Source organism: Rhincodon typus, chromosome 18, assembly GCF_021869965.1.
Source record: "Rhincodon typus isolate 14 chromosome 18, sRhiTyp1.1, whole genome shotgun sequence".
Taxonomy (NCBI): Eukaryota; Metazoa; Chordata; class Chondrichthyes; order Orectolobiformes; family Rhincodontidae; genus Rhincodon; species Rhincodon typus.
The window spans coordinates 46,601,156-46,629,144 of NC_063349.1; positions in this window are offsets into that span (position 1 = coordinate 46,601,156).

Genomic DNA, 27,989 nt, shown 5'->3' on the forward strand with positions numbered 1-27,989 from the left:
AAACGTTGTAACTTTATCCACATCCACCACTTCCTCCAGAAGTTCATCCACAAAGTAACCACTCTCCATGTAAAAAAGGTTGCCCCCCCATTTATTTTAATCTTTATCCTCTCACCTTAAAAATACGCCCCCTAGTCTTGAAATCCCCCAACCTAAGGAAAAGACACCTGCCATTCACCTTCCCTATAACCCTCATGATTTTATAAACCTCTGTGAGGTCATCCCTCAAGCTCCTACGTTCCAATGAAAATGGTCCCAGCCTACCCAGCCTCTCCTCATAATTCAAACCCTCTATTCCTGGCAACATCCTGGTAAATCTCTCTTCTGAACCCTCTCCGGCTTAATACTATTCTTTCTATAACAAGACGTCCAGAACTGGACACAGTACTCCAGAACACTTGGTCTCTCACCAACTTCTACAGACACGCCATTGAAAGCTTACTGCCAGGGTGCATAATGGCCTGGTACAGTAACTGCTCTGCCAGGACCGTAAGAAACTACAGAAGGTTGTGTGCACAGCCCAGACCATCACAGAAGCCAAACTTCCATCCACGGACTCCATTTACATGGCTTGCTGCCTCAGAAAGGCTGCCAAGATCATCAAAGACCCATCGCACCCCAGTAATGATCTCCTACAATCTCTTCTGTCAGGCAGAAGATACAGAAGCCTGAACACACTCATGAGCAGGTTCAGGAACAGCTTCTTCCCAGTCATTATCAGACTGATAAATGGACTCTCTAGCCTCAAATAATGCTGATCTTGCTAACGTTGATCTCGCCTAGCGCACGCCCTGTGCAATATAGCCTGTATGCCTCTGTCTAAGTCTTTTTGATCTGTACATCCTTTGTTTACTATGATCTACCTGTACCACTTGTAATCAAAGCTTTTCACTGCACTTTGGTACATGTGACAATAGCTAAATAAATCAAACAATCAATCAAGAAGAAGCCTCACCAATGCCCTGTACAACCTCAACACAACATCCCAACTCCTATACTCAAAGGTCTGGGCAATGAAGGCAAGCGTGCTAAATGCCTTTTTAACCACTCTATCCATATGTGACACAAACTTCAAAGAATTATGTACCTGAACCCCTAGGTTGTTTAGAATCATAAATGAAATGAGACTTAACTTGCTTACTTGAGAAGTCTTATATAGGTTGTTACGTGCAATAAAGTTTAACTCATTGTTTCAATGCTTGATTGTCTCTGAGATTTCTTAACAAGTAACCAAATTAAAAGTAATGTGTTGTGATTTATGCACCTACCTGGAATCCTGCCAACCCTGGAACTGGTCCAGCGAGCCTTTGTTGCATTCCCTGTAAGGTAATTGTAAAGGATGAGATTTCTGAATATTTGGAAGTGCATGGTAAAATAGGACAAAGTCAGCACGGCTTCATCAAGGGGAGGTCATGCCTGACAAATCTGCTAGAATTCTTTGTGGAAGTAACGAGCAGGTTAGACCCAGGAGAGTCAATGGATGTTATCTACCTGGACTTCCAGAAGGCCTTTTACAAGGTGCCACACAGGAGGCTGCTGAGTAAGATAAGGGCCCATGGTGTTCGAGGCAAGGTACTAGCACGGATTGAAGATTGGCTGTCTGGCAGAAAGCAGGGAGTGGGGTTAAAAGGGTCCTTCTCAGGATGGTAGCCGGTGATAAGTGGTGTTCCGCAAGGGTCAGTGTTAGGACCACAACTTTTCATTTTATATATTAATGATCTAGATGAAGGAACTGTGGGCATTCTAGCTAAGTTTGCAGACGATACAAATATAGGTGGAGGGACAGGTAGTATTGAAGAGTCGGGGAGGCTGCAGAAGGATTTGCACAGATTAGGACAGTTGGCAAAGAAGTGGCAGATGGAGTACAATGTGGGAAAGTGTGAGGTCATGCACTTTGGTAAGAAGAATAAAAGCATGGACTATTTTCTAACTGGGGAGAAAATTCAGAAGTCTGAAGTCCAGAGAGACTTGGGAGTTCTAGTCCAGGACTCTCTCAAGGTAAATTTGCAGGTTGAGTCAGTAGTCAGGAAGGCAAATGCAATGTTGGCATTTATTTTGAGAGGACTTGAATATAAAAGCAGGGATGTACTACTGAGGCTTTATAAGGCCTTGGTCAGGCCACATTTGGAGTATTGTGTGCAGTTTTAGGTCCCATATCTCAGGAAGGATATACTGGCCCTGGAGCGGGTTCAGAGGAGGTTCACAAGAATGGTCCTAGGAATGAAAAGCTTAACATATGAGGAACGTTTGAGGACTTTGGGACTATACTCATTGGAGTTTAGAAGGATGAGGGGGGATCTAATTAAAACTTACAGAATACTGAATGGCCTGGACACAATGGATGTTGGGAAGATGCTTCCACTGGTAGGTGAGACTAGGACCTGAGGGCACAGCCTTTGAGTAAAGGGAAGACCTTTTAGAACAGAGATAAGGAGAAACTTCTTCAGCCAGAGAGTGGTGAATCTATAGAATTCACTGCCACAGAAGGCTGTGGAAGCCAGGTCATTGAGTACATTTAAGACTGAGATAGATAGGTTCTTGATTATCAAGGGTTACAGGGAGAAAGCGGGAGAATGGGGTTGAGGAACTTATCAGCCATGATTGAATGGCGGAGCAGACTCGATGGGCCGAATGGCCTAATTTCTGCTCCTATGTCTTATTGTCTTATGGTAATTATATCCTTTCTTAGGTGAGGAAAACAAAACTGTCCCAGGTATAGTCATACTAATGCCCCATATAATTGTAAGAATATTTCTTCACTTCTACACCCCAGTCACTCTGTGATGAAGGCAAACAGGCCATTTGCTTTCTCTATCCTAGCTGCATCTTTACTTCCTGTGATTTGTGTACCAGGTCATTCAGGCTCCTCTGAATCAACATTTCTCAGTCTCTCACCACCTAAGAAAAATTTTGCTCTTCTTTTATTTCTTACTACAGAGGACAACATCACACTTTTCCACATTATCTTCCATCTGCCCTGTTTACTTAGCCTATTTTTTAAAAATGGCAGCTTCCTCACAGCTTTCTTTTCCTTTGTGTCATCTGGATTTGTGGCCTGCACAGCACACAATTACTGGGTGTTGGGCAGTAATCGGCAACTTCATCCAAAACTGGTAAAGTGAATGATATAGGGAATGGAAAGGGCAAAATAGTAAAAGTACAGCTACAAAAGTTATTCTATTGTTAACGACTGTTACAAGGATATATTGGTTTTGTATATGATAGGGGAGGTAATGGCCTAGTGGTATTATCACTGGACTGTTAATCCAGAGACCCAGGTGATGCCCTAAGGACCTGGGTTTGAATCCCACCACGGCAGATGGTGGAATTTGAATTCAATAAATATCTGGAATATTTCTTCCCAATTCTTGGTATCAGGAGTCTAATGATGACCATGAATCCATTGCTGATTGTTAGAAAAACCCATCTCACTAATGTCCTTTAGGGAAGGAAACTGCTATCCTTACCTGGTCTGGCTTACATGTAACTCCAGACTCTCAGCAATTTGTTTGACTCATAACTGCCCTCTGGGCAATTAGGGATGGACAATAAATGCCGGCCTAGCCAGCGATGCCCTCATCCTGTGAATGAATAAAAGAATGGTAACTGGACTTAAAGGGTCAAATTAAAAGTAGTTAACAGAGATCATTAACTCTATTCCCTGGAGCCTTAAAGATTAAGAAGGGTGATCAAATCAAATTCTTTAAGATGATTGAAAGATTTAGTCTGTAGATAGACAGAAACACTTTTAGTAATCACCTCTATCCATGGCCTTCCTCTGATTTCATATCTTTATGCTGCCTCTTAGTGACTTTGTCCAAAAGTTCACTGTGCTAAAGACACCAAGCTCCATCTAACCACTATCTTTTTAGGCTCGTCCACTGTCACAAAGTTTACTTGATGTCCAGAAGGCGATACGTAGAAATTAATTTCAAGTAAATAAAGTTGCCAAAGTCCTAGTGGACCATCAGGCTGCTCCACATGACAGAGAACTGTCTGGTTGTTGTTTAACCTGAAGGTCACCACGCCTCAGGTGAGGGGAGAGGTTGAGAAGGAGAGTCCTTCGTGGTAACCACAGCTGGTGACAGGTATTGAACTGATGCAGTTGGTGTCAATCTGCATTGTGCACCAGTGTCTAGGCAACTGAGCTAACTCCCTTACTGGAATCACATGTAGACTACACCAGGTAAGGATGACCGATGCCCTTCCCTAAAGGACATTAATGAGCCAGGTTGGGTTTTGCAGCAAATGGCAGCAGTTGCATGGTTACCACTAGGTTGACTTTCAGTTTCAGAAATTTATTGAATTCAAGTTTCTCTATCTGCAATGGTGGAATTCGAAGCCATGATCCCAGCGCATTAGCCTGGGGTTTTGGGTTAATTAGCCCAGTGATATTACCACAATGCCATCGCCTGCATGTCCCACCAATGGATCTCAGAAACTGTGCCGAAAGCACCCTATGATCTTCTCCTCTGGCAAAACAGACTGATTAGCCTGCCTCAAAGTTCCTATGCAGGTACAACAGGCTGCACCGTAATAATTCCGTGATTCTGACATTCATAAATTCCTATCTATCTGCTCAGCAGCGAGGATTTAAGGGAGACAGGGTCAATTGAATTTACGGCACTGATGTCAATAAGTTGTTTCAAATATCAGTGTCCCTTTCTGTGGCTAGTCAATCTCAACAATGTCCAGAAACTGTTCCACTGACTTTCAAAAGATGGTCCAACTCCATTCTTCAAAAGTACCCACATGTTTTTCTGAGATCTTCAGGTCCAAGCCTGATTCTTATTGCCAATAATTAAGCAGCCATCACCTTGGAAAGTGATATCATTTATCCAGAATAGCGTGGAAGAAAGCTACAGATAGGTAGAGCCATGGCTGTCCAAAAAACATGGATAGATGCAATCATCTTTTATCTATTAAGCACATGTCAAAGATCAGTTTTACTCTTGTTGAAATTTGTGGTATCTAGAGGATATTTTTCATTTTGATCTTAGAAACAAATCTGTCCAAAAGGTTACAAGCTGTGAATAAATGTTAAAATCTATTGGATTTGTCTTTTCCTTTGTCACTGGGGTATAGTGAAATGCTACATTTCTGCCATTTTCTCACTAATCATGACTAACAAAGAATGGATATTACCCAATATAAACAACAGGCATATTGATTTATGTGCCACTTCATTGCAGAGTATGAGCTTGGCGAGATGTTTACAACTTAGTTAATGTAATTTACAGTCCTTGCAATATTGGTATAGAAAGACTCATTAATTTACACTGAACTCCACTCTGATAGGTATGAATGATTAAGTTGAACAATTCATCTAACAGATGCTGGATGGAATAACTAATAAAAGGGTAGCACTGCTTATGAGTAGCATTTGTGTGTCTTTTGATTCACTGGGGACTGACAAAGGCTGTCAGTATAATTGCCTTCAACACCTGTGATTGAAATGTTTAAAGGGTCTCACGTTTTCACTTGCATCTCTAACATGACAGAGGAAAACAATCACCTGCCTTCATTTATAATGCATCAGGTTCTACAGTAAAGGGCAGGCTTACCATAATTCTTTAATGTGAAAAATGAAATATAGTTTGTCTAGAGGTGTGGCAGTTCAATATTATACAGTGCTGTGCATATTTATTGTTGCTATGTATGAGATTTTGTTTTGATTGATGATGTATTGTCCACTTTTGTTATTAATGTCTAGACTCTAGGCAGAAGATGGGAAATCTCTGGGAATGTACAATGTTAGGAGGGGTGGACTGATTCCTTTCTTTGTCCGACTCCTCCACTGGTCACAAGAAAGTTTGAATTTAAAGAGGGAGGTGATATTGCCAATTATATACTCATATATATTATTTATATAGCAGTCTGTCAAGTTGCCCAAGTAAGTCACCCAAGTTGCTTGAGTAACAAATAAAGAACTAGTTTATTGCGAAATAAGCATGCTCAAACAAAGCTGTAATAATTATGAACAAAATGTTTAAACTGTGCAAACATATACACTACCTCTCTTGATGAATAACATGTATGTACATATACACAATGTTCCAACCAGGAAAAAAAGCATAAAACTTTGCAGAGTGTTGCCTTAGAATGTATTATGAATATACATCAGTTAAATTCAGAAAAAAAATTCACATTGTCAAAGTATTGTTCTGTAGCCGAAGTCAGTTTGCTCACAATCTGTGGACATTAGTATTTTTCCCTGGATCAGTTATGGCTGACTGATTTCACTTTTCTGGAGCTAGAAGAATCAAGTTCAAATTCTCCTTTAACAACCCTTTACTTGTGGTGATAAGATTTTCCAGTTGGCAGTCAACTCATAAACTTTGATGATTAAAACTTCAGAGAACGTGAGGGAGTGGGCAAAAACTGTTGCTCCACGCAAGTTATCTCTCTGCCTGCCTGTGTTGAAATCTAATTACTTTGTTAAATGCACAAATTGAATATGTGACTTCTCTCCAGCAGCGTTGTGTACTCAGTAACAGTGTGTTCTTTGCAAATGCAATGTTGTTTCTTTCTGCACCCAGTCTCCTTTGCTATGTAGTGTTTTTTTCCAAAAAAGATTAAGATAAATATATATGTCCAGTTAATATTTAAAATAACACTGAAGAAAAAACACATCTCATTGAAGATCATTGTCTTGCACTCATCAGGACAATTCAGAAGAGTAGGAATTCAAAACCAACATTTATATCGGGAAAAAATTTAAGGGGAAAACCAACATTTACTGGGTTGTTAATTTTCTCTCAGCTAAAGTTATTATGTATTTAATAAATAAAGTATTTTGTTTAAGATGCAAAACCAGTGTCTAGAAATTAATTATCCACGAAGTCTGAGATTGGTTATTCAAAAGTCTGACTAGGAATCATTGGAGTGACTATTTGGGGGTCATACTGTGTTGTGAATACAGGGATGAAAAGGTTGATTTGGTTTGGCTGTCTGACTCTATGTTGTAGTACTTGTCAAGACCTCAAAAGAATTTTGGATCTTTTAATGAGTTTGCCTCTTATTCTTCTATACACCAGCAACTGAAGGCCCAGTCAATGGGGCCAAATAGGTATTACTAAAAAGGAATGCAAATCCCTCAATATTCACCATAATTCTATCAGCAGCCATCTCCTGTGCTATTGGTTACTGAGATTGTTTGAAATTTGGCATTCTTGCATTTGTCCTGTCAAACGTAAAATGAAACATTTTAGCAATATTCTTTTTTGCAGCACAGTGGCTCAGTGCTTAGCACTGCTGCCTCACTGTGCCAGGGATCTGGGCTCAATTCCACCCTTGGGTGACTCTGTCTGGAGTTTGCACATTCTGCCTGAGTCTACGGGGGTTTCCTCTGGGTGCTCCAGTTTCCTCCCAGTCCAAAGACGTGCGGGTTAGGTGGATTTGCCATGCTAAATTGCCCATAGTTTGCTGGCATGGTGGATTATCCGTGGGAAATGCAGGGTTACAGGGATAGAATAGAGGGTGGATCTCGTTGGATCTCTTCGGAGGGGTGGTGTGGACTTGTTGGGCAAAATGGCCTGTTCCCACACTGTAGGGATTCTATGATTCAAACTGTCCACTATCATATGACTATTTGAAGACAGGGTGGTAAAGCAACCATGTGCATCAGAACATAATAAGGGAAAGGTGATAACAAACATATAGAGAATTGAATCTATATGGCTTGAAGTAAAAGATGGAATGAATTAATCAGCCTATTACTATATGCCACAACATATTAAATATGAGGTGATATTTGCCAATTATATACTCATATATAATATATAGCAGTCTGTGTATCTCTCAGTGTTAAAAACAAATCACCCAAAATGAGGTAATGGACAAGTATATGAAATGAGTAAAACAGCATTACACTGTCTGACCCAAAACATAAGAACACCAACAAAAAGGAGAAGTACTGCTAGATTTAGTAATGCAAGTAGATAAGAAAAGTAAGTGTGGGGAACATTTCGGCAATATTAATCACAACAAAACAAAATTTACAGTAATGGTTAATAGACGTGCAGTTATTTCAAAAACCAAAGTAATAGGTTGGAAAAGCAAACAACTATGAAAGAATGGTGATGGAGCTAGGGAAGGTAAAGTAGAGAAAAATTTTGGCAAAGATTTAGAAGGACTATTATTTATCTGGGAGAACAATACAGTCCAGGAGAAATATATGTGACTAAAGTAACGCAGACAAAGATATATTCATGGGGTATGTACATTGCTAGCAATGCCAGAGTTTATCACCTACCTCTTATTGAATCCCTAAGTGCAGTTAGAGGCCATTCAGCCCATCAAGTCTACACCAAACCTCCAAAGAACATCCCACCCAGACCTCCACATTTACCATGGTTAACAATCCTAAACTTCTCACCCCTGGACACTCCATGGCAATTTAGCATGACCAATCCACCTAACCTGTACATTTCTGGATTCTGGGAGGAAACCCGCACAGACATGGGGACAACGTGCAAACGCTACACAGTCACCCAGTGTTGGAATTGAACCTACATCCCTAGCACTGTGAGGTAGCAGTGCTAGCCACAAAGCCATCATGCCACCCATGAGAAGGTAATGATAAGCTGTTTCCTTGAACAACAGAAATTTGTGGTACACCATCACACTGCTTCAGTGATCTCCAGTATTTTGACCCAGTGACAGTGAAGACTATATCAACAGAAACTAACACTCCCGGGATGGTACTGAGGGAATGTGCAGCACTGTCAGAGGTGCCATCTTTCAGGTAAACTGTAAGACAGTGTTCTCTAAGGGGAATGTGGGAGATCCCATAACATTGTTCCCGAGAAAGGCAGGAGTATTCTCCCTAGCCTCCTAGCCCATGTTTATCCCTCACTCTGCATCACAAAAAGAGGTGATCAGGTCTTTATCACATTACTGTGTGTGTGAGCTAGTCCTGTGCAAATGGGGTGACATGTTTCCAACATCAAAACAGGACTAGGCTTCAAAGATGCTTCACTAGCTCTAAAATTACTGGGGAACATCTTACTGCATTTCTTTCTATTCGGAACTGAAGTCCATTAGAAGGTTAGGCTCAGACTCTGTCTCAGCCAACAATGGATGCTGAAGATATTATTTCAATACAGCTATTAGATTGTTTGGTTTAAGGGGTAAAGCATCTGTTTAAAAAAAAAGACATTATAAGAGAACCTGTAACATTTGTTCTGTGATATCAGCAACAATAATTTAACATTTTCTTTATTTGGTAAGGGGACTGTGTAACGATTACCACTATGATCATGGCCCGTAATAAATTTCCCTCTGATCTATTAATAATGAAATTCTTATAAATACATGTCAAAAAGTGTCAAATTCTGCAACAAAATGCAAGAACCAAAGAGAATAATGTACGTAAAAACAGAAAGTGTTGGAAATACTCAGCAGGATTTTACAGAGACAGAGGTAAAATTAATCTTTCAAATCCAATATGACTCCTTCAGGACTGAATGGAGTTAGAAATATGGTGAGAGTTATGTTGTTAAAAATGGGTGGAGGGAGTGAGAACAATAGGGAGGTTCAGCGACAGGCATTGGCCTGCAGTGGTTCAAGAATGCAGTTCACCATCACCTTCTCAAGGGCAACTAGGGATGGGCTGGCTCTTATGGTGTAGTGGTAATGTCATTACCTCTGAGCCAGGAGCCCTGGGGTCAAGTCTCAAACTGCTCCAGGGGTGTATAATAACATCTTGAAGCAGGTAATTAGGAAAAGCAATTAAATAAATGACTGCTGGTCCAGTGGTGAAGCCTATATCACATGAATGAATAAAGAAAGCTAGCATGTGAGAGAGATAACAAAAAATGTCATGAAATAAAAGACGAAAGGAGTGGCAACGGTTGTAGTAAGGAAAAGAAACATTTCTCCAGGGTGAGTGTGAATGGCAGAATAACAAACAGCAGTGTCGAAAAGCAAAAGCATTGAAAAGAAGATACAGACTGGCACTTAATTGGCAAAAGAAGAGTTAATCAGAATGGAAGTCAGACTTGATGGCCAGAACGTAAATTTAATTGTGCTCATTGACCTCATGTTACCACCTTATAAGGAGAAAAACAGTAAGATTTGCAAACAATGTGTACTGGTCTACCTTGTTTTGTATATTTCAGAACAATGCTCCATATGACCAATATATTCATTTCTAATTCTAACTTGTTTTTTTGCTAGCTTTTCCCTTTTGGGGATGGCTGTTCACAGATGATCTCTTGTCCTTAATAACATACAGTAATGTGCTGAGGAGTATAGGATTGCGAGATATTCAGTCGTTTGAGTTTGTTTCACCATTGGTTAATTTCTCTTGGAACTCCGTCCAACCATCATCCACATCCCTCCTTTCCATCGGCTACTGAAAACCTGTAATTTCTGATTAAAAGTTATGTAGCTGTTGCTTTCATGACACAGAGTTGTAGAACATGCACCACCCTTAAATGCTTCCTAACCTTTCTTCTAAATGGCTTGGCTTATGATTTGAACATGATCTCCTCTCTTGTCCCACCAAAAGGAAAGGTTTCCCTCTGTTTACACTACACAATGCTTTCAAAATCTTGAAAACCTCAATCAAATCACCTTTAAAATTCCTTTTATATTCTAGGGAATGAGCCTACTATATGGAATCTCCCCTCATAATCTAAACCTTTGAACATTTGGGTAAATCTGAGCTGTACTTGTACAATATACTACAAGTAACAGTGAAAGGCACAGAATTGGACAGCACAGCTTTGTATATATGCAGAGCTCAGATTGTTTGAAAAGGTCATTATAACAATTTCTGTTTTCAGAGATAATAATAACTGATACCTCCAGAGTGCACGAGGCCTACCATTAGATGCCATGCAAATCACACCTCATATCAGCGAACAGCCTTCATTGCTTCTAGCTTGACTTCTGATAGAATTTTTGATTTCTTTTCAAGGCAACATTGCAGAAATTGAACTGATTGCAGTTATAAAAAGAAGCAACCAGTAATCTTGTGGTTTGAGATCTGACTACTCCTGCAATCACTGCCACATTCCAATAAATCAGTGGCATCTCACAGAATGATATCTCAAACTATACACTTAATAACACCGAAGGTAATTAATATCCAACATCATTTAGAAAACCTCTCTGTCACACAAAAGGTTCAATTCTCAAAGGTTTTTTCTTAATAGCTGGTTTTATAACAAAGTGCATTCGTGTCGCTTGTTCTCTGAAAATCAGTCTCAAGGCACCATCCCTATTCTCAAATACTTGGGGAGTTCTTTTCCTTCTTTCATAGGAATTAGATGTTGCAGGCAAGTCCAACTTTATCATTCCTCCCTAAATGCACTCCAACTGAGGGGCTTTGCCATTTTCAGAGAGTTACGAGTCAACCATTTTGCAGTGGGTCTTGAGTCCCACATAGGCCCGACCAGGGAAAGGATGGTGGCACTCTAAAAGACATTGTAGAAACAGATTGGTCTTTGCAAGAATCAATGATAGTTGTCACTGTCACTATTACTTAAACTAGTACTTGCATTCCAGAATGTATTCATTGAACTTAGGTTCTACCAGCTGCCTGGGTGGGATTTGAACCCTTGTTCCCTGAGCATTATCTGGATTTTAAAAAATAAAAGATAGGAACAGGAATAAGCCATTCAGCCCTTTGAGCCTGTCATTCAGTATGATCAATGCTGATCATCCTCATCCGTACCCTGTTCCTGTACTCCATGCCCTTTGAAATCTTTAGCCCTACAAACAATATCTGACTCCTTCTTGAAAACATTCAATCAAAGAACCACAGAATCCCTACAGTGTGCAAGAAGGTCATTCGGCCCATCAAGTTCACACCAACCCTCCAAAAAGCATCCCACCAAGATCCACCCCTCACCCTATAATCCTGCATTCCCCACAGCTCATCCAGCAAGCCTGCACAGAATGGAGCAATTTTAGCACAGTCAATCTGCCTAAAATGCACATCTTTGGACTGTGGGAGGAAACTGGAGCACCCGGAGGAAACCCATGCAGACACAGGGATAATGTGCAAACTCCACACAGACAGCTGCCTGAGGGTGGAATTGAACCAGCTCCCTGGTGCTGTGAGGCAGCAGTGCTAACCACTGAGCCACCGTGCCACTCCAAATGTTTTGGCCTCATCCACTTTCTGTGGCAGAGAATTCCACAGGCTCACCACTGTCTGAGTGAAGAAATTTCTCCTCATCTCAGTCCTAAATGGCCTATCCCTGTATCCTTAAGCTGTGTGACCCCGGGTTCTGGATTCTCGTACCATCAGAAACAACTTTCCTGTGTTTACCTTGTCTATTTCTGTTAGAATTTTACAGAATTCTATGAGATTCCTCCTCACTCTTCTAAACTCCAGTGAATATAGTCCTAAACAATCCAGTTTCTTTTTGTATGTCACTGCTGCTGTCCCAGGAATCAGTCTAGTACTAGTCATGAGCCCAGATTATTCCTACGCCATCATCTCCCATATAAACGGCCTAGGAAACTGACCACAGAAATAACCAGTGTATTTGTTGTTGGTTAATGGATAAATAGTGGCTCTGCTTTCCTTGTTGTAGTAGGACCATCAGAAATAGTAACAGGAGTAGGCTAGTTGGCCCCTCAAGCCTGCTCTGCCATTCAATAGGATCATGGCTGATCCAAACAGAATCTATCAAATGAAGTACAACTTAATTTTAGACAAAAGAACGGCTTTAGAATATTAAGTTGCATTAAACAATTATTTTGGCCATTTTGGCACAGTTAACAAGCCCCATCATCTCATCTACCCATATCTTGTCCATAACCTTGCGTCCCATGCCAGCTTCATTGCATGTCATTCCATCCATCTCATCGTATCATGGGATCTCCCACTTTGGACAGGCAGGGCACACAAGTGTAAAATAATTTGTTTATTCTAAAAGGGGAGCAAGTGACCCAATGGTCACATCACTGGGCTAGGATCCCAGAACTCCAGGCTAATAGGCTGGGATTATGGGTTTGAATCGCAGAATGGTGGATGGTGAAACTGGAATTCAATAAATGATTGGAATAAAATAGCTGGTCTAATGGTGATCATGTAACCACTTTAATAGAAACCCATCTTGTTCAGCAATGTCCTTTAGAAAAGTGAAATCTGCCATCCTCACCTAGTCTGGCTTCTTTGTGACTCCAGACCCAGGGTAATGTGGTTGACTCTTGACTGCCCTCTGGGAAAATTGGGGAAAGGCAATAAATGCTGGCCTAGCAAACAACATCTCTTCCCGTGAAGAAATACAAAAGAATGGACCAGGAATAGGCCATTCAGTCCCTCAGACATACTCTGCCATTTGATAAGATCGAGGCTGATTTGGTTGTGGCCTTATTTTCTTGTCTGTCCCCCATAACTCTGGATCGCCAATGTGCCTAAGCCAGCCGTGAATATATCCAATCAGCCAGCCTCTTCTTTGGGGAAGAGAGTTCTACAAAATAATAACCCCTTGGGAGAAGATATTACTCCTGATCTCAGTTTTAAATGGAAGATCTTCAATTTAAATGGTGTCCCCTATTTCTAGATTGCCCCACAAGTGGAAACATCCTCAGCTTCTAACTGGATATAAATTCAGGCAACTGGATTACCGTAACTACTACGCTACTGCCCTGCTGTCGGATAGATGGTGTTATGGTTTAATCACATCCAAAAGGTAACACCTCCATCAATGGAAGCACCCATCAAAATCACTGCGTAGAACTATGCTCTAAAGTTGACACTGGGACTTGAACTAACAACCTTTAGCCTCAGAGGCAAAAATCACAGGTATCAGGGCCAAGCTTCATCTGCAGCAGGACTTTTCTAAATACTAGAGGTGAACACATATCTTTTTCCTTCTTATGTATATATCTCATGAAGGACAGAAGGAAGGGGAGTAGGAGGGGACCAGGCCATCCCATGATGGTGGATGACCTAAGACTGCAACTTCACTCTCCTGCCCTGCCATTATGTTCCTGGATGCCAATGCTGTTGTATGTTCCGATGTTCCCAGATCGTAGAGTCCCTACAATGTTGAAGCAGGCCATTCAGCTGATCGAGTCTACACCGACCCTCCGAAGAGCATCCCACCCAGACCCATCCCATCTCTGTAACTCTGCATTTCCCGTGGCCAATCCACGTAGCCTGCACATGTTTGGACTGTCAAACCAGTGCACCCAGAGGAAACCCACACAGACACGGGGAGAGTTTGCAAACTCCACACAGACAGTTGTCCGAGGGTGGAATCAAACCCAGATCCCTGGCGCTGTGAGGCAGCAGTGCTATCCCCCCACCTCCTAACAACTGTCCAAGATCTATCATTGGCCAAGTGAAAGAAGTTGGAGACAGAAAGTTAGGGCACAGAAGGAGGCTATTTGGTCCAACAGAAATATGTGGCTGAGAAACATACCCAATTTAATCCTTCTTCTGGCATAGTATCCCTGTTGGTTTTGACACTTCAGGTACTTATCCAAGTGTTCTTTTTAATGTAATGAAGTTTTCTGCCTCTTCTGGGCAATGAGTTCCAGCATCCTAATATCCTCTGAGAGAAAATGTCTCCTCAACTCTCCCTTAATCCTTCTGCCAATTACTTTAAAATGATGCCTCATGCTAATGAATGTCTCTGCAAAGTAAACTGGGTCTTTCCTCTTCATTCTATTGGAATTCCCTCACTATTTTTATGTAGCTTGATTAAATTACCCTTCAGGCCACTCAGCATCAAGCTCACCCAGTTTATCCAATCTTTCATCATAGTTAAAATTCCTCAGTCCTGCCAAAACCCTTGAATAAATAGCATGACTGTACTCAATAACTGAACAACCAAAGCCCTCTGGACTCAATCCACTGAGTAAAGAGATTTCTCCACCTAACAGTCCAACATAGATTGGCAGCAATATTATTGCCCTTCCCATATTAGTCCCCCGTTGGAGGAAAGGGAAAGCAGAGGGAAATAGTTTCATAGTCTAAAAAGACACAGATATCCTTTAATAATTACTTCGAAATGAGAAAAGTATGATGTTATGTCAAAGGAAAATACTGTGAATGCTGGAGATCTAAAATAAATGTGGAAAGTAGTGGTGTTCCTAAAAAGTATCATATAAGACTTGAAATATCGTGGTTCTCTCTCCACCAATGTTGATTGCCATTAAAACCCATCATATTTACTCATCATCTTTATGGAAGGAAGTCTGCCATCCTTACCCAATCAGGCCGATATGTGACTCCAGACCGACAACAATGTGGTTGACTCTTAACTGCCTTCTAGAATAGCTGGAGCAAGCCACTCATGTCAAGGGGCAGAGGTGCGCCAATAAATTCTGACAGAGCCAACAACGCCCACCCTTCCGTGTACAAACAAAGAAAAATGCTTCCAGACCTGTTAAATTTCTCCGTCACTTTCCTTTTTGTGACCTTATGTTTTTTGTTGTCTTTGGCTGAGATCTGTGATGGTTTTTGTCTAAAATATACAAGCTAACCAGATGATAAAACACATCAGAGAATGAGGACCTATGTTGTGGGGCGATATAAACAACACTTTGTAAAGCCACATGACCAGGCACACGCACAACTGAAAGAGGGATTTTAAGTGAAACATCCAGCAGCAGCGATGCAAATTAGGTAATAGCCAATTGTTAGCCTATATTGCATGCCTAGCAATTTTCATTGATGTCAATGGATTTGAACAGGACCTAAACGCCAAAGCAGAGCTGATGCAAAGTACAGGAGCAGCAGTAGGCCATTTGGCCCACTGAAGGTGATCTTCCATGGTTGGTTGTGGTTGTTTTCATGGGCAAAAGACAGGAAAATCTGACAGAAAAGAAGAACAAATCACAAAGAATGTGGTGCCAATCAAGCAGCCTGCTTTAGCCTGGATGGTGTTAAATTTCTTGAGTGATATTGGAGCTGCACCCATCCAGGCAAATGGAGAGTATTCCACCACACTCCTAACTTCTGCCTTGTTGTTGATAGACAGGCGTTGGAGAGTCAGTAGGTGTGTCACTCACTAAAGGATTGCGAGCCTGTGATCTGCTGCATATTGTTAAAGACCAGACCAGCCTCCCTCAAGATACATTATGGAGATAGCGTAGACCCTAACTTTTATTTTAAAGGCAATTGTAAGGCATTGTGTGATGATTTGATTGGTCCACCAATACACTTTATTCTTACAATGCAATTAAAATGCAATAAAACAAAGAATTGATATGATTTTAGTCTATTGACATACTTAACAAAACAATGTACTATTTAACCACTAATCATCAACTGTTCCAATACAGGTAGTTTCCCATAAACACATCCTTTGGCAAAAATGCAATGCAGCAAAATGGTTACTATTCTCACATGCGGTTTTTCTCCAGTATAGCAGAAAGTAACAGGGAACGAAACAATCTGACCCTTCTGATTTCTAAGAGGAAAACTCTCTGTCTAAGTCTTTAATCTAGCAGCAGAGAGAACTGTAACTGTACACCGCAGCAGCTAACTAACAAAAAAAAACTGAAACTAAAACCAAAATCCTCTGGGTCTGTGAGCCTGACTCCGCCCTCTTCATGATTCTTTTGTCTTACTCTGAAAAAACACACAGGGAGACCATTTTGTAGAACATCTGCGCTCTTTACATGACAAACGACAACACCTTCTGGTCGCCAACCATTTTAACTCCTCCTCCCACTCCCTGGGTGACATGTCCATCCTGGGCCTCCTCCAGTGTCACAATGACACCACCCACAAACTGGAGGTGTAGCACCTCATATTCCACCTCAGGAGCCTACAGCCTGATGACCTAAACATGGATTTCATCAGTTTTAAAATCTCCCCACTCCCGGCCTCATTCCCATGTCCAACCCTCCCTCTCATCCCTGCCTCCTTGACCTGACACAACCTGTCCATCTTCTCTCCCACCTATCCGCTTCTCCCACCTCACTGACCAATCCCCACCACTGCCTACCTGCTCTTACCTATCACCATCCCACCTACCTTCCCCAGCCCTACCCCTCCTCTCTCTATTCATTTCCCAGCTCCCTTCCCCCTCCCCATTTCTGAAGAAGGATCCTGACCCGAAATGTCAACTTCCTTTTTCCTCTGATGCTATCTGGCCTGCTGTGTTCCTCTAGCTCCACACTGTGTTGTCTCTGACTCCAATATCGGCAGTTCTTGCTTTCTCTGGGAGAAACCCAAAGCTATTTACAAAGTGCCTGCCTGGAGGAGACACCTCGGCATCATTGTGACAAAACCCCTCTGCAACAGCAACAGGACAGAACATATGCCTTATAGTCATAATATGTAAAATTCCCCTGGGTGCTATTTTGAAGGACAGTGGGAAAATATCCCTGATGAAAAATAACAAGTTGAAAGATTAAATCTGTTCCTCCCACTTCAGATGCTGCCAGACCTGCTGTGCACTTCCAGCATTTTCTGTTTCAATTTTAGATTCATCAACCTCTCAGTATTTTGCTTTAGAAATGCCCATGGTGTTCTGGCTAATATTTGCCCCTCAGTCCAACTCACAAAACAATGCAGATGAACTAATCATGATCACATTATTGTTTGTGGGAGCTTGCTGCATAAATTATTGGTTGTGTTTCTCACATTACACAGTGATTTTACTTCAAAAGTATTTCATCTGCTGTAAAATGCTTTCAGACATCCATCAGTCTTTCCAGCATCGTGAAAGACACCACACTTCAAAACGATACTTTATTGTATGTAAAGGTCTTTGAAATAATTCCACAAAGACCGGTATCCCATCACCAAGTCACTGTTTGATTTACATGTGCAAAGTAAATGACACTGATCCAGCTTTCACACAGCCAGGTCTCAGAGTGAACAGAATCTTTGACACTCCTGTTTAAAATCTGTCAGCCAGGGCTCCCTGATTAGACCAAGTTAACAGCCCCAATCAGGGAACTCATATTCTTTGAGGCCCACTTGGCAGACCTCATTCTAATCACTACACTGTTTGTATTGGTGGCTGTGAAAAATGCTATATAAATGAAAGTCTTTTTTTTTCTTTTATTGGGAATTGTGTGTGACGTGTCATATGTTATCTCCTGGTGAGTACCGTCCCCACCCATAAATGATCACCCACTTCACCTGAGAGTTTAAGTAAATTGAATATTTGCGCCCTTTTTAGATCTTGCCTAGTCGTCACTAACTAAAATGGATTGCAAATTCAGACGGGTCTGTGTGATTTGTTCCTCCCTGTCAGATTTTCCTGCCTTCTGCCCATGACCAGGAACAATAGCATGTGTCTTTTAAAATGTTAATTAGTCTTTATTTGGAGTTTAAAATCACCAGCTCAGCGAGTTTGGGTCTAAGTGTACATGTGGAGTAGATGTGCAGCAGCAGATTCAGTCTGTGTGGGGGCTCATTCCCATGCTACTTGCAGTCTGGTGACAAAGTGAGAGTATTTCAATGACACAACCTTGCTGTCGTCAGTCTGTCAAAATGAGAGCCAGCAGAACGCGTGGAGCTTGCTTTAATTGTTGCGGCCTCAATGAATCATCTTCTCGGCCTCATTGCAATCTTTTTCATCTCCAAGGCTATGAGGCTGAATCAGAGCTCGATGACAAAGGCAAGCCATCACCAAGCAGATGAACACCTCCGCTCGTCCGTCAGGGGCTTCATTCACATTGCAAGGCAGTCTCACAATGGAAGAAAGGCCTCTCCCTTATGCTGCAGTGAACTCTGCCAAGGGAGATAATGAGACAACACAGCTTCAAGCATCCAAACGTATTCAGGCTTAGACACACAAGGAGACACTTCTAACAAAAACAGAATATACTGGAGAAACTCCGCAGGTCTGGCAGCATGTGTGGACAGACTTAACGCTTTGAGTCCACTGACTTGTGAGAATTACATCACTATATACTCGCACACGGAGGCTACAGTCTGCGCTGCTGGAGGGGATGTTTCAGTCAAACATCAAAGAATGGGAGATGGGGTGAATGTGGAAGGAGTTAGGGAACAGGTCCCTGGGATTAGGACTACAAATAGGGACATTCAAGCGACTCTTGGATAGGCACATGGATGTTAGTAAAATGTAGGGTATGTAGGGTGGTTTGATCTTAGAGTAGGATAATAGATCGGCACAACATCGTGGGCCGAAGGGCATGAACTGTGCTGTACTGTTCTATGTTCTATGTTCTAAAACTTAAGGAAGATCAGCGCTAATACTTGTTAATTTAGTATATCTGTACACACCTATAGGGAACTATAGGTGTGAAATGCATTGTGAACACTTCTCCCCATTTTCTTTGATCCTTTAGCTCAAAGAACTATATCTAGGTCCTTCTTGAAAACACTTAATGTTCTGGATTCAATTGCTTTCTGTGGCAGAGAATTCCACAGGTTCACCACTCTCTGGGTGAAGAAATTTCTCCTCAGCTTGGTCCAAATGACCTACCCCATGCCCTGGTTCTGGACTGCTCAGTGATCAGGAATATCTTTCCTGCATTGTCTGTGTCTAATCCTAAAACAATTTTGTGGGTTTTTGTGCAATCCCCTCTCGTTCCTCGAACCCTTTGAAGACACCCAATGGATCTGGATGATGATGTTCACAGACTTTCTTTCAATGATATTTCTGCCTCATTTTTTAAAGCTACTGAACTACTAATGGCTTCACTCATCATAAGATCCCAGGACCACAATCCTCCATTAGGGACATAGGTCTTAGAAATGGGAGTAGGCCACTTGATCCATTGAGCCTTCTCTACCATTCTGTTAGGTCATGGTCAATGTGACTCATGGAATCAAAGAACTTTACCATGTGGAAGCAGGCCATTCAGCCCATCAAGTCCACACTGACCCTCTGAAGAGCATCCAACCCAGACACATCTGCCCACCCTACCTCCGTAACACCGTATTTCCCATGGCTATTCCGCCTAACCTGCACATCCCTGTACAGAATGGGCATTTTAGCATGGCCAACCCACCTATCCTGCATATCTTTGGACTGCGGGAGGAAACCGGAGCACCCAGAGGAAACCCACGCAGACACAGGGAGAACGTGCAAACTCCACACAGACAGTCACCCAAGGCTATAATCAAACCCGAATCCCTGACACTGTGAGGCAACAGTGCTAACCACTGTGCCACTGTGCCAATCCCCTGATTGACACGATCTGTGAGTACCACTGAGAGGCCTGTGAAGAGTCAGGGAGCCTGGTATGTCCTTTGGTTCCACATAAAGACCTTGTTTACTTTTTAAATTTAGGCAAACTTTTCATTGGCCTGAGGCCTGCTCACTGGTCCTGAGCCAATTTCTTTGAGGGGGACTTACAACAGAATGACACATATGAAGTAAGGAGCTCCTGTTTTAAATTGGGGATAGCCACAAATATGGTCTTGCCTTAATTGGGTCGGAAATCTTTCAAGGGGCATCAAAACTCCTTTGTTGTGCCCATTTTATGACCGTACAACGGACTCAGCAAGGCCCAATCTCTGCTGTGGTCGGCGTTGACATGACTCTCACCTTCTGCAATTAGATTAATTTTAAATGCAGCAAAATGTATGCAGAGCTGAGTAATTTAATTGAGAATTCATGAATGTGACATGAGCCCAGATTTTGTCAAATCAATTATTTTGCTCTGTGTTTGCATAAACCCATCTGGCTAAGGGATGACAGCAGTTAGTAATTGATTCTTTTGTTTTACTTTGAACATGTTAATGACAGATGCAAGTGTCTCTATTCCAGTTGGTTAACTCAGGCTGCCTCAACACCACCTTAACAACAAGATGCCCTTACTCCTGGCTTGGGGCAATGGTGGGGTGATTTTAACTCACTTTGACTGGAAAAAAAATCCTGCTAAAACAGCACATCAAAGAAACCCACTCACCCACTGGTTCCTTTACCAGCTCATGGCAATATTTAAGTTACACAACTGAGAAACATGACTGACCCGAGGCAAAGATCTTATAAATTCATGTTAATTGACAACTTGTTTTCTTTATTCTTTAATAGGATGTGGGCATCGTTGCATTTGGTGCCCAGCCACAATTGCTTTTGAACTGAATGGCTTTCCAGGCCTATTTCAGAGAACAGCTAAGAGCCAAGGACTGGCTCAGCAGTCATGTGTGGGCCGGACTGCATATGAACAGCAGATTTCCTTCCCTAAAAAAACATTAGTGAACCAGATGGCTCTTTGCAACAATTGATGATCATTTCATAGGCCAGCTACCATATACCAGATTTGTTCATTGACTTCAACGAGTAATAATGGGATAAAGAGCATCCTCGTTAACACCCAGCTTCATGGGGTCAGTCATAGAGTCATACAGAATAGAAACAGAATCTTCGGTCCAACTTGTCCACACCAACCAAACATCCTATACTGATCCAGTCCCAATTGCCAACATTTGGCTCATATGCCTCTAAACCCTTCCTATTCATGTACCGATCCAGATGTCTTTTAAATGTTGAAATTGTAACAGCCTCCTCCATCTCCTCTGGCAGCTCTTTCCACATATGCACCACCTTCTGTGTGAAAACATTGCCCCTCAGGTCCCTTTAAAATCTTTCCCCTCTCACCTGAAACCTATGCCCTCTAGTTTTGGACTCCCCTACCCTGGAGAAAAGACCTTGACTATTCACCCTATCCATGCCCCTGATGATTTTATAAACCTCTATAAGGTCACCCCTCAGCCTCCCATGCTCTAGGGAAAATAGCCCCAGTCTATTCAGCCCCTCCCTATCGCTCAAACCCTCCATCCCTGGCAACATCCTAGTAAATCTTTTCTGAACCTTTTCAAGTTTAACAACATCTTTCCTATAGCAGGGAGACCAGAACTGAACACAGTACTCTAAAAGTGGCCTCACCAATGTTAATCAAAAACCTCTCCCACCCCAGATATACTTTCTTTCACCCTCCTCTGTCAGGCAGAAGATATAAAAGTTTGAATACTTGTACAAACAGATTCAAGAACAGCTTCTTCCCCAATGTAATCAGACTTTTGAATGGACCTCTTAAAGGTTAATGCTGATCTTTCTCTCTGCACCTTCTCTGCAGCTACAACAATGTACACTACATTCTGTTCTATTACCCTCATGTGCTTGTATAGTACAATCCGCCTGTACGGCATGCAAAACAACGCTTTTCAGTGTATGTCGGTACACGATGTTAACTAATCAAATCGACATGACCTCCCAACTCCTATACTCAATGCACTGACCAATGAAGGCAAGCATGCCAAATGCCTTCTTCACCATACTGTCTACCTGCAACTAGGTCTCCTCATTTGGCAACACTCCCCTGGACCCTATCATTAACTGTATAAGTCCTGCCCTGGTTTCCTTTACCAAAATGCAACACCTTACATTTATTTGTGGATGCAATCACCAGCCAGCTGAGCACAAGGAACTGTACCACCGGGCATCCCTGACTTTGATATAGAAACAATGTGAAATTCAGCCTCAGAGTTTGCAAATTTGTTTTCAATACATGGAGGAGAAAACACGTTGGACATGCAATTAATAGTTGTTTGTGGGAGATGGTGTGTTTGGAAATTGTAATGTATGAATTAGAAGTCATGTTCTCCTGTTTTACAACATTTCAAAAATACTTAGCTGACTGTAAAAGGAAAGAAAGATACCTGCATTTATGTAGCACCTTTCACAATCTCATGTCTTTTAAAGTTCTTTTTATAAAGAATTAAGAAGTTTTCATGTTGCTATTACAATTATACAGAAAAGCAGTAGTTAATTTGCATACAGCAAGCTCCCACACAAATTAATGTAATCATAACATGCAGATAATTTCTTGTTTATGATACTGGCTAAAGAATAAATGCTGGCTAGGACTTCTCATCTCTCCTTCAAAATTGTTGTATAGCATTTTTGCATCCACTTGAGACAACAGATGGTTCTCAGTTTAAGTCTCACCAAGAAAAGACAGCATCTCTAACAGAGCAGGACTTCCTCAGTACTGCAGTGCATTATCAGCCTGGATTTTGTGTGAAAGTGCTAGAGGGAATTGGAACTATTGTAAACAAAATGGCCAAGTTGACCGATTTAATAAAGAAAATGTATTAATTATTCAGAGCTGTTGGAAATATAATGCACTAAATGCATCATTTGAATAAGTGCAAAGAAACTATTGAGAAAATGCTATACAGGAAAGCATAGGACTTTTAGGGATCTTGGAGAGTAGCAGCCAATTATCTGAGAAGGAAGCCAGACTGGAAAACTATTTGAACTATAACAATTCAAGACAGAGATGCCATAAGTGAAACAATGAGACTTGTTTTTGGGGACATATAATGAATAAGAAAACATCTCTCTCTCTCTTTCCCACTCCAAAGACAAACCAAAAACGCACATGAAGTCACATAGAACAACCACCTTAGGACATACTAACAGTCAAATTTATCATTAAATTCCGTTTGAAAAGTTAAGACAAAGATGTTCTAAAGAAATTTTAGTGGATTGAGTATATAGCTTTTTCTTAAACCTTACTTGATAGAGTATTCAATTATATTTTCTAAGGTGATTTAAATATTTTGTGCAAATTTAAAGTAGAATAGTCATGTTATACTATATTTGATGAGGGTTAGTTCTCTCAGTTGGCTAAATGCAGACTGATAATAGCAGCTTGGGTTCAATTCTCACACTGGCTGAGGTTATCATGAAGGATTCTCCTTCTCAACTTTTGCCCTTGCCTGAGGCTCAGTGACCCTCAGGTTAAACCACTACCAGTCTTTCTAACGAGAGAGCAGGACTATGTTGACTTTAGTTTTAGTAGTTTTGATATTCAGTGATACAGTTTTCACTCCTATAGTGTAATTTCAAATTGATTATTGTGATAACTATTCATAAGCAATTATAAAAATTTTACAGCCTCATATTTGCACCCTTTCAAGTCCACATCTAGATAACAATATCTTAGAATTGTTTTGTTAGGAGATTAAGCACTAATATTGGCAAATTTAAAAACATTGTTTCTCATAATGTGCCTGCTGATATATTCTACGCTGAAATAATTTTGCTGATATGAAAATCGAGGGAAAGACAATTTATTGCAGGACACAGGCTTTAGCTGGTAAAACTGATCGAGCTCCTTTCATGATCTGAGAGATCTCATAGTTGAGGTTTTAAGCTAACAATAAATTGGACTGGTCAGGTTTATCTTGCCAGAGGGTAAAGATAGTAGAACTAGCAGCAGTATAATCTCTTAATTATAACCACGAATGCGACTCAGAGACATGAGCCCCTAAAGCTGCTACATAAAAGTGCTACATTAATGCAGATTCTTTCTGCTAGGTTGGAGACCTAGCTTATTCCTTTAACCATGCACTGTTATACGCTGACTAAAACATTGGACAAGCCTCTGAATGTTTTTTTGCAATAATTCTAAGCAGCTGCTGTTTCTAAGGCACCTGGGATTACCTAGAATTTAAATCAGTTGCAGAAATTACCTTTTGATTTCAAATGAATTTCTGTGGGGGAAGAAGGAAACAATGAGAGTAAAAATGTTGGAACGTTTGTGAAGTGCACAGATGTTGAGTGGGTGCGTGTGTGGGTGAGTGCAAGAGCACATTGATGAGGAGGTGACAAGTGTGTGGGCAGAATGGTGACAGTATGTGGAAGAGAGGGGAGCAGAGCGTTCACAGAGTGGGTGAGTGGGTGGCAGTAGTCGGTGTTTAGGTGAATAAAAGTAATTGGATGACACGGATTGGTTTTCAGTCCTTCAGGTATTCATTGGTAAATATAGGAAGAAAACAAAGAAAAAACTTGTGTGTGTTTTGTAACGTCACCCATGACCTCAGCATTTCTCAAAGCATTTAACAGCCAGTGAAGCATTTTCATTGTATAGTCACTGCTATAAACTCAGTGGAAGGATACAGATAAAATGCACATAGCAAACCCAACCATCAGCAATGAGGCAAAGACTTAAAGTAGTTTGTTATTTTACTGATGGTGGTTCAGGAATAAATCTTGGTTTCTCTGGATCTGATACCATGGGACTTTGGCAGAGGAAACTTTTGTTTAACATCTCACCTGGAAGATAAGAAGGACACAGGGGGTGTCAGTCTAAATTTTTGTGTTCAAGTCTCTAACACTGGGCTTGAGCCCTCAGCAAAGGCAACAAAAAATAATTTGTGTTTATACAGTCAGTGCCTTTTAATGTTTTTAAAAGTTAACGAACAAAATTTGATGCCACATAAGTAAAACTGACTGAAAGTTGGATCCAAATGGCATGCTTTAAACAATGTCTTAGAGTCTTACAGCACGAAAACAGATTCTTCGTCCAACTCATTCATGCTGACAAGTTTCCCAAACTAAACTAGTCCCATTTGCCTGCGTTTGGCCCACATCCCTCTAAACCTTTCCTATTCATGTACCTGTCCAAATGTCTCTTAAATGTTGTAACTGTACCTGCATCTACCACTTCCTCAGGCAGTTCATTCCACATACTAACCAACCATCTATGTGAAAATGTTGCCTCTCAAGTCCGTTTTAAATTTTTTCCACCACAAGTTAAAAATATGCCCTCTATTCCAGGGAAAAAACCTTTGCTATTCACCTTATTTATGGCCCTCATAATTTTATAAACCTATATAACCCCTCAGACCTCTTACACTCCAGTGAAAAAATTCCCAACCTGTTCAGCCTCTCCTTTTAACTCAAACCCTCCAGCCCTGGTAACATCTTTACAAATCTTTTCTGCATCATCTCCAGTTTAATAATATCCTCCTACAGTATAGAGCCTTTGCTTTGCAGGTTGAAAGAAAAGAAAGAGTTGGGAGGTTTAAGGAGGCTATTTTAGATCATGCGACCCTAGCAGCTGAAGGCTTGGCCACCAACAGTAAAGTATTTCAAATTGGGGATCCACTAGAGGCCAGAATTAAATGAAGGCAAAATTCTCGGAGAGTTGTACTTTGAGAGTGGGGTTACAGAGATAAGAAGGACATTAAGAAAATCCCACATACCTTTTCATTTATAAAGTATAACCCCAACGTCTTAGTCATAGAATCATACAGCACAGAAACAGACCCCTCGGTCCAACTCGTCCATGTTGATCTGCTTTCCGATGTAAACTAGTCCCATTAGCCTGCATTTGGTCCATATCAGTCTAAAATTTTCCTATTCATGTCACTGTCCAAATGCCTTTTAAATGTTGCTGTACCTGTATGTACCTCTTCCTCTGACAATTGATTTCAAATACACACCACCCTCTGTATGAAAAAGTTACGATTCATGTCCCTTTCAAATCTTTCCCTTCTTACCTTAAACCCCGTGCCCTCTAGTTTTGAACTCCTCTACCCTCGGAAAAGACCTTTGCCATTCACCTTATCTATGCCCCTCATGATTTTATAAACCTCACTAAGGTCACCCCCTTGACTTCCTTCTTTCCACTGAAAAAGGTCCCAGCCTATCCAGCTTCTACTTATAAACTGAAACCTTCCAGTCCCAGTAACATGGTGGTAAATCTTTTTTGTACCCTTTCTAGTTTAACCACACCCTTCCTATAGCAGGGCGACCAGAATTGTACACAATATCTTAGAACTGAGTATGCTATCAACTGAGACACAGATGATACATGTGGCTGCTATTCCAACTAAACCACTTTAATTTGGGAAAGTGAAACACATGGGTTAAAATTACATTAACACTCATGGATTTGCATTGCATTACTGCAATAATAATAACTGAGCAAAGGGACAGTCTTTATACTTAACAATTCTGCACTATATAGTACAGTAACACACTCCAGGCAGATCCTGTAATACTGCGCTGAATCAGCTATGTGCCAGTTTCGCCAAGTTTCATGGGGGATTTCTTTCCATCAGGCCCAGCACATTTTCTTGCACGATTGTCCCAAACTCACCACATGACCTATGCACCAAGCCCCCATGGCACACTTCTCATCTGATGCTGGCCAGATTTTCCCACTCGCCAAAGGGGGCTAGATGGAAATACTGGTCACTACTGGGATTTCCCAGGATCCCTGGTGTTAGCACCATCTTTGAACCCCAGGCACACACCCGGTGAAGCATTGAGAGTCCAGAGTCGCCCTTCATTGTAAACCCCCAAGTAGGCCAGCAGCCAGAAGCCAATGCCTCTCACAGCTGGCATTCAGTATGGCGGGCATTTCCTTGTACATTCTGTTGTATGTTCCATTTGTGCCTGAGAATCAGGCTACACAGCTTATCTGTCCTTAGCCACATTCTCTCTCACAAGCCTCTGTGACACTGCTCCTCTGTCTCCCACGCTCATTGTAGCCCAGCAGCTTCTCATTGTCCAATCTGGGGCCATCACCGATTGTCCAGCAGATACTTCCAAATGACTTCCAACAATCGCAATTATCTTTCTCTGAGCCAGGTTTGACTCCGACAAATTGGGAGATTTCCCTGATTCCTTTGACTCCAGTTTTGCTCCAGTTCCTTGATGTCACATTTGGTCAAATGCAGTCTTCATGTCACGGGCTGTCACTCTCACCTCCCCTTTGGAATCCAGCTCTTTTTTCCATGTTTGAACCAAGGCTGTAATGAGGTCAGGAGCTGAGTGGTGCTGGCAGTACCTGGTAGTGCCCAAACTAGGTGTTGGTTAGCAGGGTGTTTCTCTGCATATACTAAAACCGGTATACTTTGCCAACCATTCTCAATCGATGCCAGGAGCAGTGTTCCATCTGACCACGTGATGGCGACACTCGCCTCCTCCATAAGGATTGGGGAAATACACAAGGAGTAGGCCATTCATCCCCGCAAGCTTCCTTCACCATTCAACACTTGTCGTGATTTTACTTTTCTGTCTACCCACTTGACTCCTTTGTAAATCAAAAATCTATCCAAATCACTCTTCAATATATTCAACAACCCAGCCTCCAATAACTGTCTGAGTGAGAAGAAAAATTTCCTCAACTGAATCTTAACTGGAAAACCCCAGGCATTAGTTTCAGATACCTCCATCAGGGAAAATGCCTTCTTAGCATCCACTCTGCCAACCTTCCTCAGGATCTTATGTGTTTCAACAAGATGATCTTATTCGTCTAAACTCCAATAACTACAGAAATAC